Below are 15,424 nucleotides of genomic sequence, written 5' to 3'. Positions count from 1 at the left end.
GTATCCAAACAATGCCTACCCCAGTGTATCTTGTCCCTTAATTGGGATAACTTAGAGATGCTAATGTGCACAGGCAGGCTCAGTGGCTCCAATTAGGGCTCATTAGTGGCTCTGCCAGTGGTGACCACTGCAAAGTGATGTTTGCTCTTGGGAAGGCTTTGTGAATCGCTCCTGCAAGGCACACACAAGAATGCTTCTGTTTTGTTTTGTTTTTTTTTTTTCTCACAGCAAACTCCATCCCTCGGTTGTCTGTGGTCACTGTTTGTCAAGCAGGGCTCCTTCACAAAGCTCAGCTCAGTTATCCCCTGTCACAATTCCTGCCAGCAGAGGTGGATGTTTTCATAAAGAGAAACAGATCACAAGTTAGCTTGTGGCCAGGGTCTTTGGCTCTTCCTCCCACATCTCACTTGAAAAACAGAAAATATATTCAGTGCCAGGTGATGGCACACTAAAATATATCACCACCCAGAATCCCAAAGGACCCCATAAGAAGTATTTAGCCAGTTTTAAAAAGCAAAATACTGAAAATAATAAACTTGGAAATGCACACATAATGAAAAATGTAGTTATTTTTGTTTTTAAGAACGTGTTAACGACACTTTCAAAGGTTAAGTTCCGAAAAGGCTGCCATGGAACTCTTCCCCGTGGGACACTAGTTATCAGTCTAGTCAAGTTGGGGTCAGAGGCACATACCCTCATGCTTACAGTTCCTGTAACTATGATGGTTCCTTTACTTTTGTTTTAAGAGTGTGTTGCTGTCACAGTCTCTGTCACACTTGTAGTGTCCTGTAGTTAAAGTGTTGCCCACAACCATTATGCCAGGTTGGCACTGGGGTATTTTCTTCACATGAGCTGAGGACAGAGCTGAGAAGGAGAGTGATTACAGCCTCCTACTATGAGTCTCTCAGTTCATTCAAATATCCTTACAGTTCTTGCTTCAATGTTTTGCAATTTTTTTTCCTTAAAGATGGCAGACACTTGAAAAAATACAGTCTCCTAAACAAGGCTACGAAGAATTAAAATGATGAAGAACAAGGAACACTCAAAACCTGGCAGATTTGGTGTCATTTCCTTGCAATGAATTGCTTGGAAGAAGCAGCACCCCCTTTTTATGTTGTTGTTTTAAACTACCCATAGTCTGACAGGTGCCTAAGCCATGAGCACTACAGTAAGCATCCAGACGTCTGCCATTGAAAGAGCCTTTAGGAGAATAATAAGGGGGCTTTCCAAGTGGCCATTTCCATCACACAATTTTTTCCCCTGTTGGTTGCATCCTTCTTCCTACCCCTTGACTTGTGTGAGCGGTTGCCGCAGTGATGGCAGGATGTCAATGCCCCCCAAATTGAACCTGTGATTTGTTTTTCTTTGATTTATGTGCTTGTAGTCAATAAACTTTATAAAGGAAAGTATCAGACTGAACAATCAATCAAAGATAAACAGATTCCTGTCCTTTAAAAGCATTTTAGCCCAGTAGGTGAGTGTCTCATTCATCTTTTGCAGGCATGCTTTTGGCCTTTCCGCTGAGACACAACTGAGAGCTCACTACAGGGCGGCTTTTCTACCAAAGGGCTGCTGCACTAGAGCTGGGGTTTATCAATTTCGTGGCACCAGTGGTCCTGACATGGGATCATTTTCAGGACCTAAATGGTTAAGCATTGCTGTTTGCATGCCACAGCCTGGGTCTCCATCTACGTGAAAAGGGAGAAAGAGGACCGGCTGGAAATTCATTGGGTTTATATTGTATGGCTCTATAAAAATTCATATAGTGTGCTTTTCATTTTTTTTTTTTCTATTCTAAAAAGCCAAATCCTTTCCCTGCAAATGAGAACTCCCTCTTCGTTCTATTAGTGGTTTCTGACTCTTCCCTCAAATAAGGCAAATGTCATCCTGCGTGTTTTGCTTCTCTGCTGCACAGATGGCGGGCATATGCAGATTGGTGATTTTCTAATCAATACAGTGGCACTTGGGAATATCTGTAAGTATTGTAATAATGCATTAGTCAGGAGTGATGTTGTAACACACTGAGATCACACACATAAATCTAAGACACCATGTCTAGACACTCCAGGGAAGATGCTATGGCATGGGTTAGAGCAGGCATTAAGGGAGGGCAATATTTCAAATATGATGGGAAAATAATGCAATTTGCAGACTTTAATAAAACCATTGGGGATTTAATTTCAGTAGGGGTAGCATTCTCTCCCCCCAAACATTCCCCTTCTTCTGTCTGCTTCATGGACACTTGTAATGAGATACTTTCCACCTGTTATCTCAGGCAGAAACAGAATGGGATGTGTGAATTGAGCTAGATTTTTAATGTCCTGAATATGAAAATAATCCCTTTATAGGTAGTGCTTTAGCTCTACAAAAGTGCATTATGCAAACAACACACAGGCAGAATAAACCTTGGAGATCCAGAGTTCGAAGAGCTTATGAGTTAATCTCCTAAGCATACCTTGAGCATGCTTAGTGAGTGCATTCAATCAGAAAACTTGACCAACTGAACCTGCAAAGTTTTAACAGCGAACCGGCTTGATGATGAAAAATGAAAATGATGCTAAATATGTGCCTGCCTGAACACGACTCAAAAGCTCAAGCCTGGTTTTACTCTCAGCTTTGCCTCTGATTCCATTTGCCCTTGAGATTTCCAGTTTTACTCAGCCTGACTCTGTTTACCCTTCCAGGCTGACAATTGTCCCCAAAGTCAGACACTCATTCCCCATAGAAATAATTTGACAAAAGTGATTGACTAAACATAGTCAGAACTAAAAATCTACACTTTTCAGTGGGAAGCAAATACAGGTGGAGATTCCCCTGCTAACACCCTCCTGCTCATGTGGATCAGACAATAGCCCAGAAAGCTCCTGGTCCAAGGAGGTACTTGCCCTGCCTTCTAGTTGTCATTTGGGGCCAGTTCTGTCTCAGTGAAGTCTCCTAAGACTCAGGCCAGCTCTGTGCTGCTAATACTCTGGAGGCTTTTCAATTAAAATTCAAGAGACGCAAAGGCTAGATGGAATCAACCCAATTATCTCCGTAGCCATAGAAATGCACACGATAAATGAACTCCAACCTTTTCCTTTCTGATGACAACTTGGGCTCTGAATAGAAGTGTGATATTTTTTTCCCTCCCTCCCCCTCCTATTTTTTTCTTTCCTAGTGAGCCTGTGGAAAGGGGTGATTTTCTTTAGTACAGAGTGAAGCGCCACTTGCTTGGCAGACTATCTCAAAGCACAATGTCTCCAGCACCTGTACAATCTGCTTCCACGTGAGGCTTAAGCTCAGATTCCTATTTTTTTTTTTTTCTCACACTACTGTCCAGAGGAAAAATAGATTCCAGTGTTTCATCTGCAGGCGTCCTTACTTTCAATTTTGGTGATTCATTTCCTTATTGTGCACATTTTTCAGATGTATATACCGCTCTGCATCTTTCTTTCAAATCTTGCCTCAGAAGGAAGAATCTGTATACACACACAAGAAAGCATTTAATGCACTCACTGCCCGAGCTGAGCCCTCGACTCACTCCACTCTTGAAGAAGATCATCTGAACTGCTCCATTAATGCCTACCCCTTTGGGGGATTAAAGGAAAGAAGTTCAGCAAGATCCCTCTGTTCTTACACCATTGACATGCCCAGAGGTCACTTAGCAAATGTGACTTGGTTCAGAGAATGATGGTGGCTATCCGCAATAGCTCTGTAATGACGGCCATCTCCTCAGAACACTGGAAATCACTGTACCCCTTTTTATATTGGGGAGCTGCCTATGATTCAGACCTATACTTCTTCTGGAACTCTTACTCTACTTTGATATTTTCTATTTTTGCCTTCGGTGATCTTTCTGCCAAGGGCAAAATGTATGAATCCATATGCCCTGTTTTTCTTCATTAGTCTGTCTACAGTTTACAATTTTGCTCTAGTTTATCTCAACTGAATTCTTAGTCATGCAATAATCAAAAGTTAAACTATCATTTTTCTTTTACCCTCCCTACTCTTATATTATTCAAGGCCCATTTCAATTCCCTAGTTAGAAATTTAAACATTTTATAACATATAACTCTAATTCATAAGTGTCCTTGCAAATACCAACAGATCCTTTCACTTGACTCACATTTTACAATCCATTTCACTGAAATTCGATTACCCAGTGTAGGTGTCTCTTGGTCCCAGATAATGTGAGATAGTGATAATGTGTATGTATGCACATTTGCTTAACATTTTATAGTTTACAAAGTGCTTTCAGGACATGAGAAATAGCAGTAATGATGTAGATGCAAAGGAAATGCATTTCTTTTGCCTGTGAATATCAACCAGCACTTTCTGGTGGAATAAAAGACTGGCCTTTATCCTGAAGATGTGCTGACAGGTGACTAGGAAGGGTGGAACAATCATGGCATCTAATAGGAGGGCTTTAGCAAAAAGATCATGTCCCTGAGATGTGGATTCACTGAGGGAACGGTGGGTTATTATAAGCAGGATAGTACATTATAGAAATTCCTAACATCAACGCTAAACAGAACTGTATTTGTTTTGAAGGAGAAAAATTCATTTCTAAATCCATACCTGGACCTATCATTGTAGGCATTTTATTCTCAAATCCATCATAGCTCTTGACTTATAGGCTGACAACTTTGAGTGTGACACTTATCTTGCCCCATGAGAAGATTAGAGTGATAGAAGTCCTCCTCCAAACATTTGTCACTAAAAAGAAAAGACAAAATACTAATGAAATGAGCTTAAATCCTTGTCAAACCACAAATGTCCTTGCAGAAGGTAGAATAGTATTAGTCATTTATAGGTTAGAATTAATGGATATCTTCAGAAAGTTATCTAACAAAAGAATTAAATCCTGAGATCTGAGTGGCCAATAGCAAAATCTCCTAGAAGAATAAAGGGTTGTGTCACAACAGTGGGTAGCCAGAGTGGATGGGTGAAGAATTGGGAATGGTAGAAAGCAGGTTAAGATTGACAACCCACTTACTTGTCTGTTCACCAAGGTTGCCTTGAGCTATTCCTGCTGTTGTGTCTCCTCAAGTTGAAACTACAAAGAATATATTGCTCAGGTCACTTTTTCTGTATGTATGCTCTCGGCCAAATTCAATACAGACACAGACACCAAGAACTTCTGTGATACAGGAAAACCGTTCACAAGACTGAGCATCGGCTGGCCCACAGAGTGCTTGCCTTGTGGTGTTTTAGAAGAATGTTGGTTTTCTTCTCTCTTCTAGATTTCAGTCTCCTCCTATTTTCTAGAGACAATGAATTTATCATCATGCAGCACTGGAAGATTGATGATGGAACTAGCCTAAACTAAGCAAGATTCTCCCCAAGTCTTCTAGAGACAGCCTCTGCCATGGGTCATCTCCCCTCTCGTCTTCTGCTGTCCCTCTCCTCACCTTTCTGCCCGTCCTTTCCATTATCTCTGTCTCTTCTCACCTCAGTCATTTCGAACAACTGAGACTATTATGTGCTCAGCTAGAGCCCTGCTGAAAACAACTTGAATCATCCAGAAAGCATTTCTCAACGCTGCTCTTCTGTGATCCTCTTTATTCACTGGTTGTTTATGATAAATAAGGTGATCATTTTCTCCCTTATTTCTCATCTAGCATCATTGGGAGGAATAATGATTACGGAATAGCTTATGTCAATAATGCCATGCAAAACAAAAATATCATTTTAATGCATCTGCTTGGACCCAAATTGCTTCAACAACCCGCTGAAGAGGACAGGCCCTGGATTTGTAAATTAACCGCCTCACCCCAATGGAAGCTCTGCAGTCCCAAGGTATCTGTACCTCTATAAAAGAGTTAGATGGTCAACAGCCAAAAGTGATGCTAAGTTAGATGGTTCATGACTTCCTGAACTGCTCGGCAAAAAAGGATTGTGATAATAAGTAGGAGAAATGGAACAGAAACATCTTTGGGGTGTCTGCCAGAAACAGGGAAGTAGGAAGTAGAAACAACTGGCTAGATTCTTCTGCTAGAGCAGAACCTTAAAATACCACTCACTTCTCCATTTTGTAATCTAATTCCTACCTGTACAATAGCTTGAGTTATAAATACAGTTATATAAAGCTGAACATGTTGGACATTGTATATTTAAGGTTCAACAGGTTTTTAATAATGAAGCCAGGTAAGCTTTTCCCATTCTGTAGCTCATATATTTATAGATTTTAAAAATAACTTTAAATTGTGTTCAGTCATTTAAAATATTTAATCTCTGTGCTTTTAACCCAAAAGAGAAAAAATAAAAAGCCCACATATTTATTTGTCTTTAAAAGTACTAATCATCCTGAGATAAAGGGATTCCACATTAAAAATTATATCTGTGAAATCCTGCATGGCCTTGCTTTGTCCAATAAGTTCACACTGGTTGTCAGTCCATGTCACAACCAGTAAGCTTGTGTCACACCAGCACAAGAGTTATGGAAGTATTGCCATGGTATTTTGGTGATAATTATAAACTCTGACACAAACAAACATACCTCCTCAGAAGTTAGGAGTGACTTTATGTTTCTGAAATTTATCATCACTTTATTCCTTTTGAAAATATCAAAAAAGAAGCTTTTTAAAAATCACTATTTCCACTGAGCTGTTTACATATAGTGGGCATCTCCATGTATGGTGTGTGTATGGTGTGTGTGTGTGTGTGTGTGTGTGTGTGTGTGTGTGTGTGTGTGTTTGCATGTTCACACGTACACAAGGACGTTGATATTAAGAGTGATCCTCAATCTTTCTTCCACCTTATTCACTGAGGCAGAGTCTCCCAGTTAGGCCCAGAGCTCTTTAATATGGCTAGTCTTGCTAGCCAGCTTGCCCTAGGGATCCCCTGATTCTGTATTTCAAAGTGGTGATATCAAGCAGGCTGGATACATTCTCCTGACATCTTTCACATGTGGTCTGGGGCTTCCCCGCTCAGGTTCTCACACTGGAGTGGCAAGTGTTTTAACCACAGAGCTGCTAAGCTGTATCCTTCTCCTTCTTTGTCATTTAATGAGCATTGTGCCTTTAAATAATACTGTTCTTTCCACACTGAAAAATCATTTAACTCCCCATTGTCTCACTTTGTCAGCCTGTGTGTATAAGCTCTGTATAAAATGCACATTGTGATAATGCAGGGAAATAATATCTAGAAACCTCTCTAAGAAGAAAACTCCAGGAAAGTGATCATCAGATCAGATGATGTGTATTTATTGTGTTCCAGGCTATCTCAAGGATGCAGTTCTATTACGATGGCCTTGGATATGGATGGGAGAGGTTTTCAAGAGGACCAAGAAAACAGTGAGTCCTGGAACAGACACAAAAGTCAGGAAAGTCAGCACTTAGTTTGTACCAAAAAGTTTGAATAGATATGAGACCTCAGGCCAGAGGAGGGTTTGAGAGTCCAAGAAAATCATGAATAGCAAGAGATCCAACCTCTGCTCCCTGCTCTTCTTTCCTGTGAAACAAAGGGAAATAATGATAAAGTATGCCTTGAAGAGAAAGGACAGTTCTAAAAAAGAATCCAGAAAAGTAAGTACAGAAGTGTGTGTGTGTGTGTGTGTGTGTGTGTGTGTGTGTGTGTGTGTGTGTGTAGAAAGAATGTCATCCCGGGAGCAGTTGTCTGGGAGGCATGAGCACAACTCACTTAAAGGCTTCAGGACACATCAGCCTCTGCAGCCAAAGCCTCATCTTTCTGCTCAGATTTTCTCACAGTCATTGTTCACTCAGCACTGATGTCATCATAGGAATTGCTCTAAAAAATGATGGGGCTTATGCACTCATCTTAGTAGAAGAAATAGCCCTTGCCTTGGGACAGTTTCTATAGTTACATCCTAGAGGATAGTGCTATTAACATCTCAGAGGGCAGAAGACAGGATGTAGCTAAAAATCCTACAGTGTTCACCCCTCTTTCCCTGGGAGGCACTCACTAAAATCTCAGTGTCCTGAAGTAGTCAGAGTATTTCTCTTCTTTATCTTTCCCAAATCTTTCATAAATTAGCAATTAAAAAACTATCCATTCCTGGGATACTCTGTTTACATGGTCTCTCAGATTCATCCCTGCAAAACTGAATGACAATATGATCTATACTATATTTAGGATCTGAAACATGCTACAAAGCTTGGTTTTCAGCTTGCTCCTACTAGTAGGTTGTGAGAAGTAAAGAGATAAGGCCTGCTTGGAGGTCTTCAAATCTAAAAGCCATACCCTGAAAGGGGAAAGGAAGACTAAAGTTCCTTTTTTTCTTTTACATTCCTGCCATGAGGACTGATTTCATTCTACTCTTTGCTCTCATCATGATGAGCCACCATGGGGACCAACTGGTCAACCTTGAGTATTTGCTACAGTAAAAAAAAAAAAAAAAAAAAAAAAAAAAGACTGACTAAAACCTTATCTTTGTTTTTGTTTTGTTTTGTTTGTTGCTTGTTTGTTTGTGTGCAGAACAGAGACTTTCTCACATACTCTGGTGCCTCACATTTGACCATGTCCCCTGGAGGGGGAGACCTGGTGGCACTCAGAGGAAGGACAGCAAGTAGCCAAGAAGAGACTTGATACCCTATGAGAATATATAGGGGGACGTAATCCCCCTCAGGAACAGTCATAGGGGAGGGGAATAATGGGAAAATGGGGGGGGGGAGGAATGGGAGGATACAAGGGATGGGATAAACATTGAGATGTAACAAGAATAAATTAATAAAAAAAAAAAAAAAAAAAAAAAAAAGAATGAAAATTGAATGGATAGGATGACATTACAATTTTGGCTAGGGGCCTGTAATTCCCGCACTCAGGGAGGCAGCTGCAGGTGGATCTCTGTGAGTTTAAGGCCAGCATGGTCTACAAAGATAGTCTAGGACAGACAAGGATACACAGAGAAACCCTGTCTCAAAAAACCAAAAACCAAAAACCAAAACAACAACAAGAAGAACAAAAAGGAATTGGAGTTTTGTCTATCTCAGGAAAAGCAATGAGGTTACATTTCAAAAGCAGTGTAGAATCAACAGAACAGTGTCTTTTATTCTAACCACTTTATTATTATTTTTTTTTTTACTTTTAAGTGAGATATTTTGGCAAATAAAACTAAAATTCATAGGGAAATTCACAATGTGAAATCAGTGGCAGAGGTTTTTTTTTTAATTAGCTCTCTTAAAAAGCTTGTAAAAATTTGACACTCAGGTAGTGGCTACTGAAGGAATATGCCTTTATATCTTTTGAAAAATCAACTTATGGGCCACATCATTAATTCTAGGCCAATCTGAATTAGAAACACCTCATCCACCCACAAATAACTAACTTATTAAATAACAAAAGAGAAAAACCTATATTATTCTCGATGCATATTTGGGGTTAGTACATGTTTATCTTATAAAGATTTTTTAAGTGTGTGTATGTATGGGGAGAGAGACATGTACACAGAAGTGCAGATACCCATGATGTCTAGAAGAAGGCATTACATCCCCTGGAGCTAGGGTTATAGGCAGTTGTGAACCTTTTAACAAAGGTGAGGAGAACTGACCTTGGGTCCTCTGAAAGAACAGTAAGTTATTAACTATTGAGCTATCTCTCCAGTCTGCTTTGACTCAGTCTGTATGTGTAAATATTCCTTTTTCCTTAATATCCAATTTTCACTTTCTTTGAGCTTGATCACAGTTATACTATTTGAAAAATAGAATCCTGCAGCAGGAAGCAAGAGGCTGGAAACTCTCTGCTTTGCATCATGTGGCTCTCTTTGTCTCTTCTTCTCAGTGTGGCTGTTTATTGGCATTTTACCTACCATCAGACATAACTTTTAAATACAAACTTTATAATGCTTATGGAGCAGACTAGAGATGTCAAAGTGTTTCAAGTGCAACACAAAAGGTGAGATTTCCCCTAAATTTTCATCTGAAACATTTTAACATAGGTATGGAATAGAGGTTGATTCATTAAATTTGAAAAATTAATTTCTTTTAGCCCTGAGTGTTGTTAGTTTTGTCTGCCCATAGGTTTGTGCATATTGGTATTTTCTTTTTCCTCTTATTAAATATTTCAACAAGTGAAGATGACATATAGGCTGATGGTGCTGGTTCTAAGAGAACCAGGCAAAGGACTTTGGGAGTTGGTTTAAATAACTGTCTTTAGTAGAACTTGTCTTGCATTCATTATAAACTTTAGACCAAGCTATTGCCTTGATCTCCATTTCTTTCCAGTTGCAAAGTAAGTAAGTAAACAAACATAAATCCTCTCCCTAAAGATACCCAGTCTGGTAGCCTAGAGTCTCTTTACTTAAAGTGGAAGCAGCGTACTTCAGACAGCCCCATATTTAGGCGTCTGACATTAGCAGCCTTTTGGGCAGTTCTGGAATGTAGGTGTAGTCCACTTTTCTTGATTCTAGCAGCAGGTGAGCTATCCTAGAAGTTTGACCTTTTAAAATTCTGTTAAAGTTGCACTGTTTTAAAAAAGTTCTTATGTTCTTTCTTTAACAGAAAAGATCATGTTGCCCAATTATCTTTAATGTAGAGAATGACCAATGAGTAATTAATATAAAATGTGATAATTTTCATACTTAAGAAATGATAAGGGCATCCTAAATACCTGTCTAGTGTAAGATTATAGACTTGGAACAGGTCTATATCTATTTTTATTTGTTTTCTATCTAGAGCTACATTTAAGCTTCTAAAAGTGACATTATATATGAAGTCCATGGCAATACATTTTATACAGAGAGCAGACATCTGGCTTTCACTTTTCCTTGTCAAGGGATGCCCATAAGAATTGTTGGTAGGCGTATAAATGTGGAGGTAAGTAATAAGCCAGTATTGACTTCTGTTGAGATCAATATCAAGATTTGTTGACCCAAAGAGGTTAAAATTGACTGAAGAGTGGAACAATAAATCTTGTTATTGACCATCAAGCCAAAGTCAATATATGTATTATTATCAACATTTTTCTTTTGGTATAGATGATAGGGGTGGAGTCATTTTTAAGACCTTAAATGCAGATAGCCACATGTTTATGTCATGACGATGACCAATACAAGCTTGTTGGCTTTAAAATATGTGACTATTCATATGATAGTTATATCGTGACAACAGTTTGTGATGTCAGCCTTCCTTTTCCTTATACCTTAGATTCTTTGATCATGATTATTTTGATATTGAAGTGTGGGTTGCATAAGCTTGCATGATAAAATTTTGTTTGGAAAGGGAAATTTGTAGGCAGGACATCTCAGGTGTTTTTGCTTTCTCCAGAAGATGATCCATATGCATTATCACATGCATGCAGTGTGAATCTCTCACATGCTCATTCTCAGTGGTTGAAAGGCTTTATTCCAATCTGCTTACTATGTAGAAGATGCTGCCCTTCAGGTAGATGATCTACTGTGTTTACTTGAAAACCTAAAACATATATCAAGATTATAGCACTTCTGAAATGTGTATTTTAAATGAATATTTTTAAAACACATTATATATACATATATGTATATATATATATATACATATATGTATATATATATATATACATATATGTATATATATGCTGAGAATTGCTAGGTCACTGCTGAGTTGCTCTATTTACTCCTAACCTCCTATCAACACAAAGCAGCCAAACAGAGATTTTTCCATAATAGAGAAAAGTACAAATGGAAAAATAATTTTCCATTGTTTCAAGTAGCTCTTGTGTTGGTAAGAAATCAAGTCTAACTCATGCAACCTGAACCAAGTGTGCTAGGGAACCTATAGTCTCCATTTGTCCTGAGACTTTTCCTGCAGTAGGATCTCCACACAAGCATCACGTATGCCCGATGCTCTGCAAGAGTAGTCAGCAAGGATGCTTCATATTCCTAGACAAAATTTTTCTTTGACATGATGGTTCCACCATCCTAATTCCATCCTCAGCATCATGGTATTGCTAAGGAGGAATAAGACACAGAAGTTCCTTTCTTTTTCTAAGCTTGTCTTCAAAGATGGTACTTTACATCAAACATTCAATTCTGTTAATGCTCAGAAACCTGCAAGTTAGGGATGAAACATGAGCAATGCCTTGAATATCTCACACTATGGGGTGTCTCCAATTCCTTAATACACCCCATTGTGCCTCTCGGCTGGAAGAAGCACTATACAACCCATTTCCTCCTTTAACTGTGACTTTCCTCGCTTCTATGGGTTTCGATTTTAATGGTTGAATTACATTTACATCTACTTGTGAGTTTGCCATCAGCAGCCAAGTTACAGCCTAAAGCCTTTACTAACTTGGAGAACAACTTTTTCATAAACAACCTCATTTGGTTTATCGATATAAATTCACAGAACAACTCTTAATTCCACAAAGCTCCGGCGGCTCCTCTGTTCTCAACAGCACATCTTTCAGGCTGCCTTGACTGGCTTTCCGTGCTTCACAATAAATCATAGCACAGGGACATAGAGATAATTAAGTCGCAGTATTTCCAGAGTTTCTAGTGAAAAGGTTGCTTAGCCAGGGGGCCTTGCTCAGTTGAATTAACTTTGGGAATGAGTGGTCTTTAGGAAAAAAGGCAAGAGTGTTATGATTAAAAAAAAATTTGCCTATATGAAACTGAAGAGCAAGCTAATTGTACAATAGCATATTGGTGCTATTACAGAAACGAATAAAGATGCATGCACCAAAACTTCTGAATTTGAGCCATAAACATGAAAATATACAGGAAGAAGGAAGCACAACAAAAGAGCTACCTTCCCAGCAAACAAATGTCACAGACCTCTAGGAGAATATTCTGGGAGTGTCTAAGAAAGCATTCACACTCTCTAAAATAATAATGTTAAAGACATAATTGGGAGACTTTCTCATCAACAGAGGTGGCTGTCTATGGTTATGATGTCTTCGATATGAGTATGGGATTTCAGAAACTCCCTTGACCCTCTAGATTTACTCCCATCTCTTCTTTGTCCTATACTCTGCAGTGTGTGTACACAGTTCAGAAAGTTTCATTACTCTCTGACTTCCAAGTTGGTTTAGTGAGTAAGGAACTATGACAAAACTTTGGAATAGCAAAAGAGATAGTAAAGGAACTTAACTTTCCATCTTGATGGTCATTAGGTAACCATCCTTCTGCATCAAAGGCCACAGCTCTTTTCACACTGGCTTCTCTAAATGTTTTCCTTCTTCTGGTTATTTTTTAGCCATTCTGTCTCTTTTCACATCACTAGGGCTAGTAACAACTGTACTAATACTGGTTATTTGAGCTCATTTTCTGTTGCTGACATAACAAGTTATAAAGAGTTATATAAAGAAATGTTTATTGTGGCTTGTAGTTCTGATCTGGGACTAGTTCTTGCTGATTTTCTTTGTTTGTTTAGGATGACTCATGCACTCATGTGAAAGTCAAAGGGCAATTTGCAGGTTGGTTTTCCACTTCCACTGTGTAGGGCTGGGAAAACTGAATTCAGGTCACAAGCCTTGGTAGCCAATGACTTCACTCAGTAAGTCATCTCAGTGGCCCTCTCCTTTTTTGAAAGTCAGAAGGTTTTTTTCTGGGGCTCTGCTCTGACAGGATTATTATTTAGTCTCACTCACCTCCTCAAGGCTCTACCTACAAACATTATAATCTGAGTAGGCTTCTACCTTAGTCATACATCACAATGGTTACTGTACTCCAACATGAGTTCCAGAGAGAAGGACTCACACTCAGCACCATTCTGCTTGGTTTCCCACATTCTGTACTACTTCTGAGTCACAATGGTTCTTTTTTGTCCCAAGACTTTCATTGATTCCATCAGTGTCTTGAGAAGATAAGCATGACCCTGATTGGTAAAGGTCAGCAACAAATGAGAAAATGGCCAGAAGACATCCAAGCTCTTGATTCCCTTCAGTTAACCAATGTGGGAACTTCCTCACCCCAAATTTATAGAGTGTGATGGACATAATAATAAATATCTTTATTACCAAAAAATAAAGATAATCACCATCTCACAGTGAAGAGGCAGCTAGTGACCCTGTCAGATGTGTTGGCAGTGTTGAACTGGCTTCTTAATTTTCACCTATCTTTCTAATTGGGAGAGCAGACTTACATTTTATGACCTGGTCTTCTTTTTCATCTCCCTCCAGTCTTAGTAGATTTGGTGTTGTAAGTTTGATATACGCACACACCCATTTATGCCAAGCTTTTAGAAACAGGATCCTAGATTCTGCCCTCAGGATTGTAGGCTGTTCTAAAATCAACATTGTCCAATTTCTTATCGAAAAGGAACCTTAGGCAACAAAAGGCCCATTGTTCGTCATTTTGTTGTTGTTGTTGTTGTTCTAGACAGTCTCTGCCTCATGGCTCAATGGTATTTTTCTCCTTCTTTATTATCATTTGCTGCTATTATTTTTTAATTACTATCACATATGACCAATTAAATGTGTAGCCTGGATTGAGGAATGTAGCTTCATGTACCTATGCACAGTGAATAAGACATTCCAACACACACACACACACACACACACACACACACACACACACACACACACACACACCCTGAGATCTGGTTGCAGTATGTATGTTAGCATTGTAATTATTATGAAGCATCTCCTGTCTCATTATTGTTTAAAAATTGTTCTCTACAACTTTTCATTGGTTAATAAAGAGTTGAACAGCATATAGCTGGGCAGGAGAATTAAGGTAGGACTTCTGATCCCAGTTGAGAAGGTCCCAGGTGGAGAGCAGAGAGAGAGAGAGGGAGAGAGTATACGTGAGGGAGTCCCCTTAAGGATAAGGATGGAGCCAACCACGGTGATACTAAAATGGCAGGTAACTGGCCAAATGACTGGAAAGCCGGCCAGAATAGTCATGTTAGAATATCTCAATATCTGCCAAGCTATAGTGCTTGAAGCTTATTAATAAATATAATAGGTTTCCTTGTCATTATTTGGGAGGTAGAGCAGACTTGGAAAGCCCTTAATTTTACATTTGGTGTCCAATATGTTAGTCACAGAATCCAAACTTAGACAGAAATCCAAGCATAGGGCTTGAAAAAGCTGAGAAAAAATTCTGAACACAGCAGCTGGATCAAAAACCCAAGCACATAAGCAGCAGTTTTGTTGGGGGCACAGGGGTGGGGGTGGGGGATGGACAGACACAGACAGAATGAGCACGGTATCTTAGCAGGGGTGCCTTGGTCTTTTAAGATAGAGTCGTTTGGAGCCACAATCTCCAAAGCAGAGACTATAGCTGGTGGCCACAGGCAAACCAACAACCTGTGCAGCTGCAGGTAGCAAAAACTGTGGAGGCAGAGCCCCTATGACTGCACAGACAAGTGTTTCCACCCGCTGCTGCTCTGAGGAGCCAGTGCACTTGAGGGGTGAAGCTCACACAATGAGCCCATGGGAAAAATTTGGGGAAAAACCTGTTAGGCAGGTAAGAGATGTTTGGCATGAGTGGCAAACAGTGGCCCAGCCAAGGTTGGCACATGGGTTCAAGACAACCATGGGAACATGGGCCCATGGCCATAGAGAA

This window comes from Acomys russatus, chromosome 23, assembly GCF_903995435.1.
Source record: "Acomys russatus chromosome 23, mAcoRus1.1, whole genome shotgun sequence".
Classification (NCBI taxonomy): Eukaryota; Metazoa; Chordata; class Mammalia; order Rodentia; family Muridae; genus Acomys; species Acomys russatus.
This window is presented reverse-complemented; position numbering follows the sequence as displayed.